At 40.1% G+C, this 21,840-nt stretch overlaps 1 pseudogene across 1 annotated transcript; it reads right to left on the bottom strand.

The window, feature by feature from the left end:
• Window positions 1-651: 651 nt before the first annotated feature.
• Window positions 652-18,760, bottom strand: LOC149176960 (protein APEM9-like; annotated as a pseudogene). The gene is made up of 3 exons (XR_016258366.1): window positions 18,609-18,760; window positions 2,126-2,411; window positions 652-1,737 (listed from the first exon to the last, which is right to left on the bottom strand). The product of XR_016258366.1 is annotated as a protein APEM9-like (transcript).
• Window positions 18,761-21,840: the final 3,080 nt, after the last annotated feature.

The raw sequence follows: 21,840 nt of genomic DNA, 5'->3' as shown, positions 1-21,840 counted from the left end.
TCAGAGTGACAGCCCCTACTCTGAGCGTTGCACCTTGGGTGTACACTTCAGGCGACAACAAGGCCTACAAAATTTTAATTGTGACCTCACTCTCAAAGTTCACTAGAATTGAAATACATCCTAAAATTTGATTTGTAGCCCCAAGATAGCAAGGCATCATCTAAAATAATAAAGTATCTATCTGACCAAAAATCCAACTTCAAGCACCTTTCTATGTATGAAACATTTTCATAATGGAAATTGTCAGCAACACCTAAGAAATGTCCAAGAAACATTTCCAAAATGTTTCTTGTGCTGAAATTTTTTGGGAACATTTCCCATATATTTCTTGCCAAAGCCATTGCTAGACCACATTACAACAAAATTATTATTTTAATAAATAAAACTGAAGTTCCTATGCCCATTTCAGAAATCTGTAATTTTCTTGTTCTAGGTGATAGAAAATTGTTTCTTTAAATTACATGAATTAAAATAATAAAAACGAGTTAAAAAACACTATACAAATAAAACTCCACTTGATGGTGCTCTTGACAGAATCAATAAATTTGAAATAGTCCAAGATCAATTTCAAGATACAAATGGTCAACAAAAACTCTTACCTTTTCTTCCATTAGATATTGGACCAGCTTCACCTAGTCCAACACTCTTGAATTCCTAGTGCAAAGAGAACTCCATATGTTGACTTCTTACATTACATTATGGCAAACAAGTATGGTATAACAGACACTTCTACCTGCCCACGTGAGGTGCTGAGGGAAGAGGTTGTACAGCTGCTAGTGAATTTAATTATACATTGAATGCAAGTTGCCAAAAGTCTATCAGAACCCTATGAACCACTCGTGATTGTTCCTTTAATTTCCTGGATAAACAGAAGAAAGATACAAAATCAATGTCTACATTCTACATTGATTAGTTGATCTTACTTGTATTCTGTACTCAACTAGTCAACATCTGAACCATCAGATATGCTATATATCAGGCACTGCCACCATCCCTTGAAAACTTACTATTCATTCCTTTACCAGTAACATTCATTTTGACTTTGGTTGTATGCTGAATCCAAAAGGGTTTTAGCACAGGTGGAGGGGAATAAACATTATAAAATAATCAGACATGCGTTTAAAATTTAAATTAATAGAATTATGATATCTATAAGCTATATCCTATGTAAGTAATAACTCGTATCTCATATATGAAGACCTAATACAACCAATATGCATAAAATAAACAGATATAACCTCTTATATAACATAGGAGAAAACCACAACCCATTTTCACATATAGCTAAATAAGTTCAAACTATTTGCCTACAAACTTATAAAATGGGCAGGAAAATCCTTGCCTTATCGCATAACTCGACTTGCTTTTCAAAAGATAAAAGATAAATAGAGTAGAGGCCAAAATGAGAATGCTTTTCCCCTGAGGTAATGCTATGCCAAGATTTCCCAGACTTAGAGGAAGTGCAGGAAACCACAAGAACAATGATTCGACCAACTTTAAGAACCTCGAAACAACCGATTTTTCCTTGGAACCTATACAAATGTCAACGGTTTGTAAATGTTCTTTACTTCCAGACAAAGCTTTGCTCATCTGTGAGAATTCAGTCACTCCCTTGCTTAGCGAAAGATCTTTTGCTTGAGATAATTTCTGTTCATGGTTGGAGGAAGGATGGGAAAAACATTTAACAGATTTTGATCCTTGAAGCCGTGAAACTGATTTTATCTTCAGTGCAATTTCCTGCAAGATTTGAAAGAAAAATTCAATTGGCTTCACATGAAGCTTTATTATATAAACTCAGACATTGAATATACAAAAAAATTAAATGGCTCAGAAGAAGGGATACAAAAAAGATCCATGATGAACAAAGTTGAAAAAGAGAACCTCGTTAAACTCAACTTCACCTACAAACCAAGGCACTGTTTCCACACTCATGTACCATCAAACTTTGGAATTAGAACCTATGTTGAATGTACAAATCAAGTTACTTCGTTTAATAAATCATGACCTCCCTAATCTAACGAATGCAGCCCCACAGATGCCCTCATTTTCCAAGAGGAAAAAACTGATAAAAGTCAAGTTCCCAGATATCGGAACAAAATACTTCAACTGAATCTAAGCAATATACCTGCTTGGATTCCTCCAATATGTTTAATTTCTCCAACCATTTCAGAGCAAGTTCTTCATTTTCCAAGCCCTTCACAAGCACATTAACAACATAGAGTTCCACAATCTACAGGTATTTTTTCATAGATAAATGAGAACTCTGAGCTATGCACCAAGGGGCATTTTGTCTTTCTGCCTCTGAAGGAATATACCAAGACACATCTTGAACAAAAACCCATCCTTTAAAGAACTCATCAAGGGCTTCTTGAGTTATTTGATACTCTCCTTCATATAGCTGCATGCATAACCTGTAGCAAACCAATATATGGATGAGATTGATAGACACATATTCTGCAAGGAAAAATATTCGATGTAACTGACACTTTCTCTCTCCAAATAAAAACATGTACTTCCAACCATAGAGGCAGGACCTAAAAATTCCTCTCTCTCTCTCTCTCTATTTGATACTCTCCTTCATATAGCTGCATACATAACCTGTAGCAAACCAATATATGGATGAGATTGATAGACACATATTCTGCAAGGAAAAATATTCGATGTAACTGACACTTTCTCCCTCCAAATAAAAACATGTACTGCCAGCAATAGAGGCAGGACTTAAAAAGTCCTCTCTCTCTCTCTCTCTCTCTCTCTCTCTCTCTCTCTCTCTCTCTCTCAAATAAAAACATGTACTTCCAACAATAGAGGCAAGACCTAAAAAAGTTCTCTCTCTCTCTCTCTCTCTCTCTCTCTCTCTCTCTCTCTCTCTCTCTCTCTCTCTCTCTCTCATGTTTAATGTTTAAGCGCACAGGTATTAAACTACTTTTCACAACATGCATGGAAATCCATAAATGCAGAGATTACAGATAGGATGAATTTCTACAGATTCCTCTCTCTCTCTCTCTCTCTCTCTCTCTCTCTCTCTCTCTCTCTCTCTCTCTCTCTCTCTCTCTCTCTCTCTCTCTCGTTGTAATGTTTAAGCACACAAGTAGTTTACTCTCTCTCTCTCTCTCTCTCTCTCTCTCTCGTTGTAATTTTTAAGCGCACAGGTAGTTTACTCTCTCTCTCTCTCTCTCTCTCTCTCTCTCTCGTTGTAATGTTTAAGTGAACAGGTAGTTTCTCTCTCTCTCTCTCTCTCTCTCTCTTTGTAATGTTTAAGCGCACAGGTATTAAACTACTTTTCACAACATGCATGGAAATCCATAAATGCAGAGATTACAGATAGGATGAATTTCTACAGATTCCTCTCTCTCTCTCGTGTGTAATGTCTCTCTCTCTCTAACTACTTTTCACAACATGCATGGAAATCCATAAATGCAGAGATTACAGATAGGATGAATCTCTACAGATTCCTCTCTCTCTCTCTCTCTCTTGTGTAATGTTTAAGCACATAGGTATTAAACTACTTTTCACAACATGCATGGAAATCCATAAATGCAGAGATTATAGATAGGATGAATTTCTACAAATTCCCATATCAATAGATAAGAAGCAGCACATAGAGGTACTGGATATATAAGAACATAAGTTACCCAGTTACCCAGTGAAACATAAGTGAAGTCTCTCTCTCTCTGTCTCTCGTGTAATGTTTAAGCTCACAGGTATTAAACTACTTTTCACAACATGCATGGAAATCCATAAATGCAGAGATTACAGATAGGATGAATTTCTACAGATTCCCATATCAATAGATAAGAAGCAGCACATAGAGGTACTGCATATACAAGAACATAAGTTACCCAATTACCTAGTGAAACATATGTGAAGTGCCAACTGAATCATAAACAAAGGAACTAGTTAGAAGCGATACTGGTAGCTACACCTCGTTAATGCTTATGTTGCAGAGGGTTAAACGAATCATTAATGTTTAATCTGATATTTATTGGAGCATATTTTGTTTATTACATGCATCTGGCAGTTTTTAGGCTCGACCTGAAAAGTAGCTGACAACAGAAGCAAATAGAGTGGATGCATAATATATATATATATATATATATATATATATATATAATGAAATTTCTAAGAGGAAGAGACTCAAGAAATTTCCGACCCTCCTCTGTTGTTGGTGCTGGAAGTGAGAGAATTACCTGGGAACACCTTTTCTTTATGAAAGGAAACCAAATCATCACATTAAAATTAAAAGTACCCAAAACATTGATAGTTACAAAATCCTCTACTGCAATGGCAAACCAGCACAATCCCCTAAGCATTGATTTCTACAACTCAGGCTTCTTTTATCAAGCAGCTCAAACATAAGCACATTCAAAATTTGCTGGGAATAGCTCTAGCAAAGACTAAAGAGACAAACTAAATAACAAAAGGGACAACAAGAATAGTAGGTTTATCTACTACCTTCAACATTTTCAACTAAAATCTTTCATGTCCGTTCATTAACTCCTTCAGCTTGGTAATTGATGTTTCCAAAGTTTCAATTGCATACTATAGATCCATTTATGGTCTTAGAGTTCTCTTATATAGTATCAGATATTTCCTTCATTGCATATTCAGTGATTGAAACTGTAGTAATCTGTTCCCACGCTTTGTCTTGGCTGTTCACAGGGGTATTGTAACGAACAAAGTTTGTACTCGGTAAAATATTTAGAATATTTGGAATATCTAATTATCCATTATAGGACAACAAATTTTGTATTCAGCAGAATATTCAGAATATCTGGAATATGAAATTATCCATTATAGGACAAGTAATATATTTATATATAAGAATGTTGAATGTACAAGAGATATGATATGATAATTCTAAAATATGAAATTGTCCATCATAGGACAAGTAGTATATTTATATATAAGAATGTTGAATGTACAAGAGATATGATATGATATGATATGGTTACAAATGAAGGCCCTGTTTATATACTAGGCAAGCTGCCCCTTCAATATGTTAATTATTTATTAATTATTACTTATATATTATGTTCATAACATTGTCTTCCCCTCTAGAAAAGCTTTGTCATCAAAGTTTATGGATGGCAATGCTTGATATCATCTTTTGTCTCGTAATGCCTTATAGTCTTTCTCAATTCTCAAAACCGACATCTTCAACGATACAAGACGATATGAACTTCTGAGTGTGGTACAAAATTGTCATACTATGAAATGATCTAACCATCCCAAATCAATCTTTTGTGGAACCTTGTGGTTATTGGATACTCGGGATGAATTGTTATCACAAGACTAGATTATGTTGACATTGATATATTTTGGAACATAAATCAATTGTTTCTGGTCTAAGTGATACAGATATGCAGACTAGGTGAGATGTTCGTTTTTATAATTTGGGTGTCGATAACGAGTTCTTGTGATTTGATTTTCCCTTATCCTAGTTGTAGTGATTTCATGATTTATTTAAAGTATCTGATTTCATTCATGTACTGAAGTCGCTTCATCTATCGTTGGATCTTCAATTGAAGTTTCCGTCTTTTGAACTACAGCCTCTATGTCTTCACTTCAATTGGATTGTAATCATTCTAAATCTATAACTATTTGGATCAGTGTTTGTTCATTTTTCTTCAGAGTTTGATAAACTTCCAATGAGTTTCTTCTTGAGAGCTTCATTTTCTTGTTCTAATTTGTGCTTCATAGCTTTACATTTCTTAACTTGTGCAAGTAGTTTCTCACTATGATTCTGATAAATTTCTATGTTTTTATTCAAGATGGCGTCTTCTAATTCTTTCTGCTTCTTTGATATTGTTTTTTATTCTCTTGAAACATCAATTTCAAAATATGTTTAAAGCCTTCTAATGAAATTATTATTGATTCTAATGTTATGCCTTGGAATGTGATCATCTTCTTCTTATAAGGAAAAATAAAAAAAAAATCTCCATGTTTAACATGAACATACCTAGTTTTTCAACCCTGGGTAAACTGAGAATTATATCGAATTTTTTCATCAAACATGGGTTACGACACTAAATTGAGATAGTGACATTCAGAATCATCTATAGCCTCTATGTCTTCACTTCAATTGGATTGGAATCATTCTGAATCTATAACTATTTGGATCAGTGTTTGTTCCTTTTTCTTCAATGTTTGATAAACATCCAAAGAGTTTCTTCTTGAAAGCTTCATTTTCTTGTTCTAATTTGTGCTTCATATATTTACATTTCTTAACTTGTGCAAGTAGTTTCTGACTATGATTCTGAGAAATTTCTATGTTTTTATTCAAGATGACATCTTCTAAGTCTTTCTGCTTCTTTAATATTGTTTTTTTATTCTCTTGAAACATCAATTTCGAAATATGTTTAAAGCCTTCTAATGAAAGTATTATCGATTCTAACTTCATTGTTATGTCTTGGAATGTGATCATCTTCTTCTTATAAGGAAACATCAAAAAAAAATCTCCATGTTTAACATGAACGTACCTAGTTTTCAAACCTGGGTAAACTGAGAATTATAATGATTTTTTCATCAGACATGGTTTACGACACTAAATTGAGATAGTTACATTCGTAATCATCAATTGTCACTTGTAGGTCCTTAATTTCATATTGTTTCTTGCCAAAAATATCTTCTCTTCACCTATATTTGATTCTGGAATTGATAACTGACTTGCCATTTTAATATTGATGCAATTTTCCTTGTCACTTATGCTAATAACGATATTAATCTCTCTTCTTTGGATACTCCCTTTAAAAGAAAATTATCTGCAATCTATAATTGGACAAATTTTATAGGAGAATCTTCCTTCTTTCATTTTTGAATTATCCATTTTGATTTTTCAAGATGAGCTTAGGGTTTAAAAAGTATGTCTAATACCTTTTTTTCTATTAATATCAAGGAATACTTTTACTAGATAATCTTTTTTTAATCACTTGTTAAATTACCCTTTTCTAAAATAAAAAATTGGATAATAAAAGGTACTTTCCTTTTATAAAAACCTTAAATCAAATTTAACTAAAACACAGGTTTTTCTATTCGTGGTCCTTTTATTCCCCTTGGACTTAAAATGATACTCTTTTCAAAAGATCAGTTATTGCTTGGGAAACATCATGACATCTAAAAAATGGGGGCATTCGACTCCTGGATTTGATAATGCATTTGATACCTCAATTCTTAAAATTGTGAATGGTATCCACAATACAAACTACAGTATGTAATGCAGCTTGATTCATACAATCCCCTCTGTATTTTTTTCATATAATTATTTGTTGATACCTTGACCTTTTTGGTTGATACTTTTCTTCACGTCACATCCTCTGTTTTCCCTTTAAAAAGTGGTGACCTAAGCTAACCAATATATTCTCCTTGATATAGCCAATAAAATAAATTTTGAACCCTAGCAATAAATTTTCGATAACGATAAATGTAACATTGCACCTAACCCCAAGGGGTCACCTAAGGGAATTCAACCTCACTACTTCCTTGGCTTCAACATGGCAATTAAACCACTTAAACTGGCCCTTGGAGTTATATTAGTAAACTCACATGTGTAGACTAGTGCACCTTGTTACCCATCAAAATGGGTAATCCTTTAGGAGAAAACTTTTCTCCTATTCTTGACAGCCAATCAGTCAACCACATAGCCAGCAGCCCCTAATAGTCACCACTAGTTGATGATATGCCATTATATGTCCACCACTTGCATCATCCATATGCTTCCCACCCATTCAACATGAGCACATGGACAAAGGTGGGCTTCTACTCAAAAGGTACTTTAATCATGTTGCAATCATGTGCTTATGCTTGTTTGTTTTTGGGCATTTGATATGGATTATGGAGTGATCTAGAAGAAGGAAGGGTTTTGATCATGATCATCTTCTCTCACCTTAAATGGGGCTTAATATTCAGTCCTAATCTAGTGGGACCTCCACTAATGGCCCAGTGGGTATAGGGGGGGCACTACTTGGGAAGCATTGATTGAGGTATCATACTTCCATCTATCCCTAAGCCATACCACTTTCCATCATACATTACGAGCTCTTATCTCACCTCCATTCTTCAGGTTCATCTGACCATTGGTTCTTTAGGATTTGGCACCCATACATCCACATACCTAGGTAGGGCCCAAAACTTTTGCCCTAGGGGGTTGATGCAGCGGAAGGAAATGAAAAATGCATATAATGTCAACAAAACAAAAGTAAAAGAAAGAATATAAAAAAGAAAAAGATGGTTGGGACATACAAATTAGCATGTGGGGAAAAGCCTAACATGAGCTCTCTTATTTTTGCCACTTAAGCATAAGCGGCCTAACTAGGGCTTGAAGTGAAATTGCCTAAGAGACGAAGTTTTGGCATTGGAAGGATTCTGCATCAAGAATAAAAGTGGTTGCCTCAAAATTATTCCTTTTGGTGGCTAATCTCTCAATTTTTCTCCAAAATTGATTTTTCCCTAGCTATTTTTCCCTAGGTTAAACCCTAGCTTGGCTAAGCTTCAACTCAAGCGCTTCTTGAAGGTTTCATATTCCATTGGATTGCTAATACTTTTTGTTGGAAACCTTTTCCTCGGTACTTTAACCTTAGGATATGCCATTTTGCATGTTATCACTCAAACCCTACGTTTTGCATGCCCTAGATTAGCCTCTCTAAGGGATGTGAATTTCTTCTTCATCCTTATTTAAACCTTGTACTTAGGTTGAGCCATCCTTTGGAAGTCTATTGTGCCACCTTTAACCTCTAAGCCTAGAATATCTCTTATAGGTGACCTACATACCAAGACTCCTCCCATTGGTGAAAATCCCTAAAGAGCAGTGGTTAGTGGTTGAGGTGACAGTGGGCCAATAACTTATTGTTGTCATTTGGTCTAGTGGTTTCCTTGTAGGGTAACCCTCTACAATACTTGCTAGATTTTGTGGCAACATTTTTCTCTCTATTGTCAAGGAGGATTTGATTCAACCTTGTCGTTATTTAAAGTCAAAGCTTCATTTTCTTGATTGAGCTTATCCCATGGAGAAGGATAAGTCTACTCATATGGCGACTCCATCAGAAGATTGAAGGCATGTTTCTTCATTGAGCTACAATGTCTCAATGCTTGTAGGGTGAAGCAAGCATCTCGTAAGGCATTTTAATTTTAGCCTGGCAACTCCACATTTTCTTGCTATGCAAAATGCAAGGTGATGGCTCCTTATGATCTACATGAAATGTATTGTGCTTTGGATGTCAAGGATATTCCTAAGTATCCAAATCGATGGGTTACAAAGTGTTATGACAAATGTCCAAAAGTTCGATGGTGATCCTTCTTCAGTTGTGAGTCATGTTGCCAAAATTATCAAGTATGTTTCGAAGTTCAACATGGTTCATGAGAATGATCTCATGCATTTTTCATTATTTCCTTTGGGGCTGATCAAGGAGACAACCTTAGATATCTTATAGACCTAAAATCATTGTAAAAATTGGCAACTAGAGCCAAACTCCATGTGGGTCATCTTACTTATGGCACCTAATATTTTTCTTGGATTCCTATCATCGAGAGGTGTAGGATTGATCAAACGATCATCTGATTCCAACATGTATTCATGGAGATATGACTTTATTTGTATTTCTTAACAATTTTTCAAGGTTGGCTAGCAAGTAAAATAGTGTTGCACACCCCCAGCTAAACCTCAACGTGGCATATAAGTAGAGAAGACATTGAGGCATTAGCACACTCATCTCATCCTCACATCTCCTCTCTTTCCTTGTCTCTTGGGTATATGAAGGAGAAACAAGGCTCTCTCATGTGGGAAAAGCGGACACAGTTAGAGCAGCAAGGACGCAGGAAGGTGCAGCAAGTGATTAAGGACTGCAAATTTATGTGTGGTGAGCCCCAAAAATGGGTAACTTATTGGGCTCATTTTGCCTATTGTTCTTCATCAATCCACCATTTTTCATAGTTTATGCATGTTTTTTGAGTATATTTATGTGAGTTGAACGAATGAGGATAGTCACTTGACCAAGAAGGCTAACACATGGTTATTGAAGATTTTTGGACAAATTTTGGACCAAAGCAAAGAATTTATGAACCAGATGACAGCCAAGCATGAGGGAACAAGGGTGAGGATTCATAGGAAGGGTGTCTCCTGCACTAAATGGCCCCTTCCTCGAATTCTCCACCCTCAGCATGGAGTTCAGCAGGCCACCGAAAAGGATTCCCAAGGGCAACTGAGCAGTTTTGTGTAAAGTGACTGATCACTGGCAGTTTGAGAAGCCGAGCCCCTCGAGTTAAGGAGGGTTGTTGGAGATCCTCATAGTGTATAAATAGGAAGGCTTCCAGCCTTCGTAGGTTACTTTTTTTTAACAGTTGTATTCTGCACTGTAGTGCTGCTAGTTTCTTAGCTCATTTTGTAGTTTCTGTTGTACAACTTTCTTTGTGACATGGTTATTTTTGAATAATGGAAAGCAGTTTCATTTGGCATCAGTCTGAGCTTTTTCTTAGGAGCCTGTAGCTCTTGGGGTTGGGCCCAAACCAAGTGCCAAGGCTTCCTTTGTGTACTATTATATGTTTTGAATGTCTTTATCAAATAATTTATGTTAAGTAGATTACAGTTTTACTTGATCACATAGGTCATTGTTGATGATTAAAAAGGCTTTTCATGTTCAGATTGATTTGATAGGTTAATAATAGGGAAGATCTTCAAAAAAATGCCATCAAGCACCCCTGATCTCACCTCTCCCTCTGTGGGACCATGAGCTGAGACCAAGGTGTCCTTGTCGCTACCAAAAACATTGTCTTTGCTTCCTCATGCAATTGTTAGTGTTAGATTCTCATTTGCAGAAGTTGATACCAGTTGAGGTTACATGTTCAGGTTCATGATTGCTTAGTTTTCATAGCATTTCACATGATTTCATTGCAATAAACTTATGTTCATTTTCTTTGCTGATATTCAGGTCAGATTAGGTTAAAATAGCGACGTCTTTGGTTTTCTGAGTCTTTGTTTGATTAGTTTGGAAAATAACTTGCAAAGAACCTGTGATACCTCTTTGCCTACCCCTACTCCATCAATACCGCCTGATCTGTCCTCCAACTCTGTTTCTTGCCTCACATTTGCTACGTTCCCTCACTTTGACCTAATTTCCATATTTTTGTGCAACATTGCTATACCCCTCCTTGAACAAATCCAGCCATCCTTTTCACTCACCCGCTTCGCTCGCCAGGTCCTGGACCCCTCCACATCATCATCCAACCTCTGTACCCACTTCTTCACCTCTATTCCACCATCAACCCTTAAAAAATCTCATTTCGGAACATCCTGTAGAAACATCATGTAGAAGCCACAAAACATCTTGTAGAACCCCTGCAGACTTCCTGTAGAAGCTCACGAAAGCGGTTTCTTGGAATCCGATCACCGTGAAACTCTCTGGAAGGGTGCTAGGGACCCCTTAGGCCCTCTTCTAACCTTCCCAACCTCCTGCAAGCACCTCCTCCATTTCCTTTCGCCAGTCAACCTCTGCACAATCAAAAAACAATTAAGGCATATACACAATAATCCTGACAAATTACTCAAAAATGCAAAAAGATGTTTTCTTCATATTTCTCTTCAGAAGTAGCTTAGTCACATGCATTTTACCTTTCTAGGAGTCAATGGCATCCATTTCTATAGCTTTCATCCTTTTACTTGCACCAGTAGGGTTAGTCGGTAAAACTAGGGTTTGTTAGGGTTTGCGTTCCTTTCTAGCATTCAACTTCTTGTTGCAAGTAGATTAGCTTCCTTTGAGTTAGCTTTCATCCATCACCATTAAAAGCTTCTTCTGAGAGCTCATAGAAGTTGGCTTAAGCTCCTAACAGACTTGTGCCGGCTGATCCAGTGACAGCTGCAGCAAGAGCTAGTACTTGTGCATATAGCACCGTCGCTTCCAAGTTTGTTACGAACTACCGGGTTGATAAAAGTAGAGAAGGGAGCCCTAGGAGTTGCAGCATTATTGCTGCAATACTGGAGTCCACCATCTTTTTGGTGCCGTTGCCGGGGAAGCGTCAAAGTATTTGTGATTGCTGCTTTTCTTCTATTTCCTACTACAACCTTCTGCTAAGTAGTTTATGTCATTTCCATTCTGCAATTTCATTTCTGCAAAAGTAGATTAGACCTCTCTTGCTTTCATAGATTAGCATTTCAATTCTGCAATTTCAATTCTGCAAGCGTAGCCTAGCATTTCATCCTACAATTTCATTTCAACAAAATAGATTAGTCCTTTCCTGCTTTCATTTCAATTCCGCATTTTCATTTCAACAAGATAGATTTTAGCTAGTTGCAATTCAATCTATTTCAGTTTTGCAGGTACAAGTAGAAAATAATGCAAAAGAAAACAAAAATATTTCATTTCATGCCTCATAGGAACAGAGACAATACCGGAAAATTCCTACCCAACACCCCCACCACATCACTGAGTCACCCTTCTCTCTTCTTTGGTGGCAGTGATCCAGGAGAACCTATAGGTGAACCTACTAAGATATACGAAGATCCTATAATAGAAGAAGAGCAAGAAAACATTCCTTTTGAGACCGTGGCTGAAAACAGAAACGGTAGAGAAGATGAGGAGAGAATAGAAGGTGCATTTCCCATCCGAGAGACCAATAAGGACATGAAGATGAAAAACATAAGTCCCTCAGCCTTACCTCATTTCCATGGATTGACCACTGAAGACCCTGATACCTTCCTGTTTGATTTTTTTGTCCTTTGTCGAACCTATGACTATGCAGAAGACGAGCAAAAGTTGAAACTCTTTCCCTCTACCCTCAAGGATGCAGCACTACACTAGTTCATGGGGTTACCTGGAAACAGTATCACAACTTGGGCTCAAATGCAACAAGCCTTTCACAACAAATACCGGGACTACTGTAGGTCAAAGGAAACAAAGGGAGAGATCTTTCGGATGACCATGGGAAGCGATGAGTCTTTAGAAGACTACGAGGAAAGGTTCCAACTTAGCTGTAAATGGGCCAGGTGCACGCTTGACCCCGAATATCTGAAGTTGGTTCTGCTCTGAGGAGTCCCCGAAGACCTTCTAGATACCCTCCATTTGCTAGTTGGAGGAGACATCTACCAACTACCTTATGAGGACATAAAGACTATGTTTAGAAACCACTCTAGGGCAGCCCGGAAACGAGGTAGGGGGAATCCACTCTCAGCTAGTACCACCTTCTCCAAGCATGAGTTTTCTAATCAGATGGAAGACCTCAAAAGTGAGATGAGATAGACCATTGCCATGCAATTGGATACCTTCCGAATCCAGTAGAAGAAAGAGGAAGCTGAGAGGGCTTTGGCCATTTTTGTCCCAGATGTACAAGAAAGCATCCTAAGAACGAGTGTCCATTGCACTCAGTGGAGGTATGTTTCGTTTGTGAGGAAGACCACCCCACGAACTAGTGCCCAACCTTACCTGGACTTAAATCCATGTACCAAGGGGCTGAAGGGGCCACTGAGCCACTCTACTTCCTTAACCAAAGGAGGTTGCATGGGTCCAGACCTTACCAGCAAGGGATGCAAGGAACATCCCAAACTTATTACAACCCCAACCAATCCACTCACATGCCTTCTTGGGGGCCCCCTGCTCATCCTTCTTGGTCCACACCTCCTCCTTGGTCTTATCCATCTCAATACCATACTCAACCTGCTGCTCATTCGTTTCACTCTCATGTCCAGCCTAAACCTCAGTGGAATGCACATCAACCAGGGTGGAAGCCCCAATAAAACTCTCCTCCCACTATTTTACCTCCACCTCCTACTCAACCACAACCATTACCTCCTACTCGTCCAAGACAACCCCAAATGCCTACTCAACCAAACCCGAACCCCAACAATAGACAAGCCCAGCAGGTATACACTTGAGAGACGACATGCCCTACCTATGATGTGGAGATTCAGGAGATCAGCCTACAATCTGGAAAGGTCCTTCCAGATCACCAACCTCCTCCCCCGGAAGAAGAGGAAGAGAAACAGGAAAGTGAACCCAAATCCATTCCATCCTTTCCTAAGAGACTAACAATAGCCAAGCAACCAAACCTAGAGGAGACTGAACTTCTGGGAGAACTTAAATAGTTGTGTGTGAAAATCCCACTTCTCCAGGCCATAAAAGATGTACCAATCTACAACAAATTGATCAAGGAGAAGTGTTTCAGGCACCCAGGCAAGCGAAAGAGAGATGCCCCGACTATCAATTTCATAGGATAATTGTCCGATCTGATGTTGGGACAAGTAATCTGTCCAAAATATTTGGACCCTGGGAGTCTTGTAGTTGATGTCCACATCAATGGCACCATAATCCCCCACACCTTGATTGATCTATGGGCTGCCAATAATGTGATGACCAGGGACACTATGCTCAAACTCAACCTTCAGAGTTCCTTAAGAAAGATCTTGACAGTACTGCAGTTGGCAGACTGCTCCATCGTGACTCCCGAAGGGATTGTGGAGGATGTCCTGGTCTCTATTGATTCCTGGGAGTACCCTGCGGACTTTTTGGTCCTTCAGCCAAAGGAAAAACTCACTGGATGCCCCCTTATTTTGGGAATTCCTTGGCTAGCTACCGCGGATGCTTACATCAGTTGTAGAGCTGGAAGCATGACCATGAAGAATGGGCTTATGTCCAAACAGCTAGTCCTATACCCTCCTGCCCAACCTCTATTGGATCATGACTTACCACTGTGGTTTGAGGAGGGAGATGAGGGTGAAGTCTACTCTACACCATTGTGCACAGTAGAAGCTACTAAGGGAGGTCCTCTAACTGAGGATGACATGATCGAGAAATTGATTCAAAATCCACCTCCCAGTGCACTATCGTTAGAGGAGTTAGTGGAAGGTACCTAAGCCAGCGCTCTAGTGGACCTCTGTGTGGCCGATCCGACCTCACCCAGAGTTAAAAATGTGGAATTTGGCCCTGAAAGAACCTTAAAGGTCAGCTCATCCCTATCTCCCTCCCAGGAAAAGGAGCTCTGTAGCTTATTGAGCCACCATTTGGATGCTTTTGCCTGGAGCTATAAGGAGATGAAAGGAGTCCACCCTTCGGTCTGTACCCATCACATTTACATCAAAGAGGATTGAAAACCAGTCAGGCAGCCTCAGAGGAGAATGAATCCAGCCCTTAAGGACATCGTTAAAGAAGAATTGCAAAAGTTTTTGGATGCAGGATTCATTTACCCCATCTTGGACAGCGAATGGGTTTCTCCTCTGGTGCTTGTACCCAAGAAAAATGGGAAGTGAATAATCTGTGTAGATTATCGAGAACTTAACAAAGCCACCAAGAAGGACCACTTCCCTTTGCCGTTCATAGATCAAGTATTAGATGGGCTGGCAAGGAAGAAGTTCTTTTCTTTCCTAGATGGGTTCAACGGGTATAATCAAATCCAAATCAGCCCAGAAGACCAAGATCAGACCACCTTCACTTGTCCTTGGGGAATCTTTGCCTACCGGGTCCTTCCCTTTGGGCTATGCAACGCTCCTGCCACTTTCCAGAGAGCAGTGTTGAGCATATTTGCTGAGCTGGTTCTCGATTTGGTGGAAATTTATAGGGACGACTTTACTCCCTATGGGTCTAACTTCCAAGAAGCATTGTATAACCTGGGAAAAGTTTTAACCAAGTGTATTGAGATGAACATGTCCCTCAGTCCTGAAAAATGTGAATTCCTAATGACTGAAGGGACCGTGTTAGGTCATACCATTTCTCAGCAAGGATTACAGGAGGATCCTAACAAAATTGCTATCATCCAAAAGGTTTCGGCTCCCCAAAAGGTAAGAGATGTTCAGAGTTTTCTAGGCTTAGCAAGATATTATAGAAGATTCATTAAAGATTTCAGTAAGCTAGCCTCGCCATTGTTTGGCCTCTTAGGGAAAGATGTTGAGTTTAAATGGACTAACGACTGTCAAGGGGCTCTAGATGAGTTGAAAGATAAGCTGGTGTCTGCCCTTATCTTGAGAGATCCAAACTGGGCCCTACCTTTCCACATCCACACTGACGCCTCAAACAAAGCCATAGGGGCAGCCTTAGGACAAGTTGAGGAGAAACTACCATATGCCATATACTTTGTCAGCAAAACCCTGTCCAAGGCAGAGATGAACTATGATGTAACCGGAAAAGTGTTCCTGGCTGTAGTCCACTCCCTAAACAAGTTCAGACACTACATCACTGGTTATCAAACATTCATACACACTAATCATGATGCAATTAGATATTTAATGAATAAGCCTGATGTGAATGCTCGTATCATTAGATGGTTACTCTTGTTGTAGCAATTTGATTTGACCATTGTGGACAAGCCAAGTAAGGAAAATGTTGTTGCTGACTTTCTGTCTAGATTGGATTTGCCTGCAGGTGAAGAAGGGATAGTGGATGACTAGATGTCAGACGAACACATGTTTGCTATTTCAATGCTCTCTCCATGGTTTTCTGATATAGAAAATTACTTGGTCTCAGACAGTTCCCTCCACACCTATCCTCAAGAGAGAAGAGAAAAATTGTAAGGAAAAGTGCCCCATTCACTTGGATCGGGGGCAACCTATTTAAACTTGGCCCAGATCAGATCTTGAGGCGTTGTGTTAGGGAGGAAGTTTTCGACATCCTCCTGACCTGTCACGATGGGCCCTGTGGAGGTCACTTTGTAGCGAAAAGGACTACTTTCAAAATTCTATAGGCAGGCTACTATTGGCCCACTCTTCATCAAGATGTTAGAAGATACATCAGCCAATGTGACCGATGTCAAACGATGGGGAAGCCAACTCCAAGGGATGGAATGCCCCTCCAACCTCAAGTGACCTTCGAGCCATTTGAGAAGTGGGGCATGGATTTTGTGGGTCCTATCAACCCTCCTTCAAAGCAGAGGTTTTACATCATTGTGTGCACAGACTACCTGACAAAATGGGCAGAAACCAAGGAAATCAAGGCAGCGACAGAAGGAAAAGTGGCTGAGTTTTTAAGGGAAAATATCTTCTACAAATTTGGCTACCCAAGAGAGCTAGTCACCGATCAAGGAAGTCAATTCAGCTCTAACCTAATTGAACACCTGCTCGCTCATCACAAGATCAAGCACAGAACTTCCACCCCTTATCATCCGCAAGCTAATGGGCAGGTGGAAGTTACTAATAGATCGCTGGAAGAGATTTTGACTAAAGTGGTGAGCAGCAGCAGGAAGGATTGGGCAGATCGCTTGGTTGAGGCCACCTGGGCCTACAACACCACTTGGAAAACTACAACAGGTTTCACACCTTATGAACTGATCTACGGGAAGAAGGCTTTGTTGTCCATAGAATTCGAGTACAACACATTGAGGGTGGCAACTCAGTTGGACCTAGATCTCAGCCATGCACAACGGGAAATATTACTGCAACTGAATGGATTAGATGAACAGAGAATGCAGGCCCTCCTCCACTCAGAAGTAGTTCAACTCTAGAGGAAGATATGGCATGACCGACACCTTAATGAAAAGCAATTCCAGCCAGGAGATTGGGCGTTGTTGTATGACTCAAGATACAAGGATTTCAAAGGGAAACTGAGGACAAGGTGGTTAGGACCATATACAGTGGAGAAATGCAATGACAATGGTTCAGTATTTATCAGGACCATTGATGAAGAAGCCATCACCATGATCATCAATGGGCATCGATTGAAAATCTACAAGAAAGTGGTAGGAGTTCATTGAAACTTTGGACAAATCAGTGTTGGTAGTGGAGCAGGGCCCTGTCTCTACTCCACTCACACCTTGAGCATCAAAAAAGAAAAAACAAAGAAATGAAATAAAAAGATCCCTAGCTGAAAACTTCTTAGAGGCACCCGGGGCAGATAGTGAGGGTGAAAACCTCATGGAGGCACCCCAGCTGTCTCTCTCAAAAAAAAAAAAAAAAATAGGCCTAATCTATGTGGAATAATTGCAGGTTGCAGGGAATATATTGCAAGTTAGGAAGGTCATGCAAAACAAGGACAGGGGTTCGCACCAGTCTACAAAACATCCTCACAGGCACTTCCTCCATGACCACTCGCCCTTCCTAGGATTTGATCACATTCAGGTTCAGATTTCACTTTCTATAGGAATCTCTGCCTCTTCTACAGGAAGTCTATGTCTTCTACAGGGAACATCTTGTAGAACCTTCGAGCAAGCCAAAATCGATTTTGGAGGGGAATCTAAAGGTTGGAATCTGTTTGATAGTCCTACAGCCACCCCTATTTCCACCCATCACCATATGGCACCCTGTTTCATCTCTGTACACCTCTGTCACCCACTTGGTTATATGTTCCTGCACAGTCATACCAGAAACCTCGTTTTCCTCAGATTACCAGCAAGAATTTTTTTCAGCGACAAATTAAACAATGATGTCTAGCTCACCCTACCTGTCAATCTCCGTCTAGACTCTTCATCAACCAAATCCCTCATCAGCAATATAGCCCTGCTCGTTTAGCCTGCATTCCAGGAGGAGAAGCAGCTACAGGATATCCTACAGGAATCCTGTAGTGGCTGATCCCTCTGGAAAGACATACTCTGAAGACAGGGACGGCCGAAAGCAACAAAGGGAACATGAAGAGGGCTCATCTTGGACGTGAAAATATCCTCGGCAGCCGAAATGAAGCCAAACTTGTGCGTTGAAGCCAAACCTGTGCATGCAGCGATAACAACCAAAGGATCGGGTTCCAAAACTCGTACATGCAGCATCAACGAATGGAGGAATGGGTTCTAATACCCATGCACGTGGCAACAGCAAGTGAAGCTGTGGTTCCAAGACCTGAAGTCTGCATAACACGTCCATGGCCACGCAGGTAAGTGTCTAAACTCATTCGTCAATTGCATAAACCATATTTTGAAAACTGCATAACTGTGAAAATGGTTAAGATTGAACGGGATCAGTGGCCAGTCAACTAGCCACCCTCAGCCAGTTACATAGCTTCATGGGATCTGAATAAGCTCAGTTACATTCAAATTTTCTACCGAGATGTGCAGCCGACACGTGTGGAGTGTCCAGTTGGGGAAAATCATTGGGACTGGCAGTGATGGCGACGGTTAATGGCAAAGAGGAGGTGATGGCAATTAGGGACACGCAGAGAAATGATGACCATGACGTTGGATCAACGGTTCGGTCTGGCCACCTCATCCCCTCGCCATGAATTGCGCCGCAATTAAAAAATAATTGGCCGAAGACTCTCACCACCCGCTGTTCATTTGCACTTGCAACCTTCTCGGCCGAATACCACGTCCTCTGCCTCTGAAATCTGTTAACCCGTGATCCTCCACCAAGTTTTTCAGCCTGTTCAAAAAAATCTCCCGCGTCCCAGGCTTGTTCAGAAGCGCAGTGACATCCTGCAGAAGCCGGCAAGAGTTCTACAGGAAGCCGCTCTACAGGAATTCTGGCACAGCTTTCTGGAGCAGAAAAGCTTGGACTTTTCTTCGTCAAATTTTGAGTTCCGAGAGAGGTAGGCTCGAAAACACTCTTCCATGCATGGTATGTTTCGAAAAGGTGGTGAATTGAACTATCTCAAATTAGGGAGTCTGAAAAATCCACCTGTGAGTTGGAAATAGCAGTTTTCCTGTGTGTTGCACGATATTTCTCAGTCGTTTGTGCATCAAAATTCTCCCCCACAGTTCCTGTTAAAAATAAAATTCTCCTGTAGGAAAGATATGCAACTATGAGGGCTAGCCTGTGTATGAAGAATTTAAATTTCCATGTTTGAATGTATGCTAGGAATAAAACATTGAGCTCTGTACTCTGTCTATGGAAACCCAATTTCTTCCTTCATAAACGAACAACTGAATTTTGGGCAGCAACAGTCTTAAAGCCAGGTAATTGGTGCTAATCGATAGTTGAAATCCCTTCTCAAAGTTCAGGGAATAAATCCATAAACAACATTCCCTCTTCTGAACAGAGCACTCTCACCATGCCAGGAGGGTTTATCAGGAAAGAACCTTCAGATCCCAGCAAGCTGTGTGATCATCCAGAGGTGGTAGACCTCTTCACCTGTGCCAATTGGATGTCCTTCTATGACAAAATTCAGGGTCATGATGATGAGATAACAGAGGAATTCTTAATGTCCCTAAAACATGAATCAAAGACACAAGACACAGTGAATTTTAGGGGTTTGACCCTAGAAGTTACCCCTGAGCTCATCAGTCGTGTTACTGGTCTCCCATTAGGGTAATCTTGGAGCAAAGAAGAAAGGTCATTGGGCTAGGCAGCCAAGAAAGCATTCTTCCTGCCTGAGGAACATCCTGTAGAGGACAAGAACGGGGTCCGGAGAACCAGCTTACCTCGTCTTTGGAGCGAAGTTAGTTTCCAAATCATGAAATACATTACCTGTGAAGGGAGATTCAGCATTGTCTACGGCTATCACTTCAAGTTGTTGAATGAACTAAGACATGGAATGGATTTACCTCCAAAACAAAAGTTGAGCATCCCCTATTTTCTTCTGCAGTCATTAAGTGAATGTGGCATGAAATTGAAAGAAGGGACACCAGATCAGTTAGCCCATCATGGGTTCATCAAACTTTTAGTAGAAGATGCCCTCCACACCTACACTATCTCCCTCTCTTGGGAAATTTTCCGAAACATGACCAAAGATGACGATATTAGAATTCTAGCCAAGGAGCTCACCTCATCCAGCAGTGAAGAAGGGGAACACACTGAAGTAGGAGAGAAAACCAGTGGTAGAGAAACACAGGACAAACAAGCACAAGAAGGACAAAAAGAGAAAGAGGAAAAGGGCCAAATTGCTGAGCCTAAAATAGAGCAAGGAACAACACCACAGACACCAAGGGAAAAGAGATTGCAAAGGAGAGAAGAGAAGGCAGAAACATCCCAAGGAAAGGCTGGCACAGCCACAAAAGTCACACCAAAACAAAAAGTAAAAACAGATCCTGAAATGGCCACAATACAGGCAGAAATAGTTGACACAGAGGCTTCTACAGGAAGCATGGAAACAGAACAGCAAAGAGGGAAATCGCCAGAAATATTGGGAAGAGAGGTAGCAGTTGTGCTAGCCACCTTAAAAACACCTCCAAAACAAAAAGGGAAGCGAAAGAGGCAAACCTCCATGTACTTTAAGGCAAGAAGGAGCACATGAATCAAAGTAGGCAGACCCCAGCCGCAGTCAAAGGAGCCAATTGTCATTAAAGACATAGCCCCTAAACCAAAAGAAGGGTCTCCTTCAAAGATTTCTGTCACCTATGAACGAGGAAGCCCAAAAGCTTCCACCTGGAGAGAAAGACTGAAGACAATGGACTCAAAGATAGTTCTACAGGAAGCCGAGAAAGCTCTACAGGAAAGTCGGGCTAAGCTAAAAGAGGCCGAGAAGTTGGAGGAAAAGGCGGCCAAACAACCACAGGAAGAAGAAAGGACAGAACAAATATTGGAGCCAAGCCCTCAGCCCAGTTTGGGCTCATACTATAACCTGTTAGAAGCTGGGAAAATAATTCCCCAGAAATTTGTGGTGCCGCTATTCTTTGCATTGGAAGAAGAAAGAATTAGGACTCACACTTGGATGAGGATTGCCAAGTCCAAGGGTATGGCAGATATAGCCCCCCTAGAAGAACAACTCAAGGAGTCAAGGAAAGAATTGGCCATGGTGTAGCATGTGGAAAGCTGTCAGAGGGTCAAACTACAGGAAGAGAACGAGTTGCTGAGCCAGCAGCTACAACTACAGGGAATCCATAAGGAAGACAGGCCCTCCATTCTAGGAGAACAGCATCAACGAGAAAATCCTCCAACAGACAAAGAAACCTTGGATGAACAGCAAAGAAAGGATGCGCTGCAGGCTGAGATAGAGGCACTAACAAAACATTTACAGGAGAAGGAGTTGGAGGCAGCAGAGGAGATACAGTCTCTAAGGCAGCAGGTAC

Source organism: Pinus tabuliformis, chromosome 4_1 (assembly GCF_031772625.1).
Source record: "Pinus tabuliformis cultivar Carrire ecotype Pingquan chromosome 4_1, CPIR1, whole genome shotgun sequence".
NCBI lineage: Eukaryota > Viridiplantae > Streptophyta > Pinopsida > Pinales > Pinaceae > Pinus > Pinus tabuliformis.
This window is presented reverse-complemented; position numbering and strand designations above follow the sequence as displayed.